Source organism: Poromitra crassiceps, assembly GCF_964638095.1.
Source record: "Poromitra crassiceps genome assembly, chromosome: 3".
Lineage (NCBI taxonomy): Eukaryota > Metazoa > Chordata > Actinopteri > Beryciformes > Melamphaidae > Poromitra > Poromitra crassiceps.
This window is the reverse complement of record NC_139625.1, coordinates 23,230,412-23,231,284: the sequence shown is the minus strand read 5'-3', so window position 1 is coordinate 23,231,284 and position 873 is coordinate 23,230,412.

Sequence of the window (873 nt, the reverse complement as noted above, 5' to 3'; positions counted from 1 at the left end):
GTGAATTTGCACTTTGTGTTTTAACTCAGTCAGAATTGAGACTACAAGCCTGAATCTTGTTTAAATGAGACTACAGCTAAATAATGTTCACATTTTTTCATATCAAAACGAAACTTCCCCAGTTTATTAGGCTACTTATTTAATACTTCTATTAAGACAATCATTTGTGTAGCCTCTAGGGCCTACAAGTTTTCTTAATGTTATGTTTACTGTTTATGGCATTGTCTACTTAAAGGTCCCATTCCGTGCAAAAGCTGTTTTTACTTGTAAATGCATATATAGGCTACTGCTGTCATCCCTCCCTGTAATGAGTGGTCACAACCTCAGAACTGCCAGAGTTGGATTTGTCCCTATCCAGCTTCCCCCTGCAGTCTCCTTCAAGCCACGCCCCTTACACTCTGTTCCCCCAGACGGGTTAATGTTACGTCACGCGGGTCCTACTGCGCGCGGTCTCTCTCACACAAGCTACCTGCACCAGTTTGTCTATAGCCACAAAATTAACACTTCTAGCTGGAGCGGCGACGCCAACTGTACGTGGTCCAGCAACTGCGGAGGTGCATTCGGTAAGTCTAGGCATTTTGAGATGTCCTCTTTAGCGTAGCAACCGTTAAGTTAGCGATAGCTCGTTGCGAACGTTAGTTGTGGACACAACCTAACGTGCTGGTCCACGGACGCTAATCTGATTGGCCGCTGGGAGCCTGGGGCGGGCTCTCCCTCAGCGGCCAATTGGAACTGTTAGTTCTGAATATATTATAGAAACAGACCATTCTTGGGAAGCGACGAGATGAGGAAGTGACAACTCCGTCAGAACGAACGGGGTTGCTATATTTTCGACAAATTAATCCAGAATCATGTTTTATGGACCAGAGACAC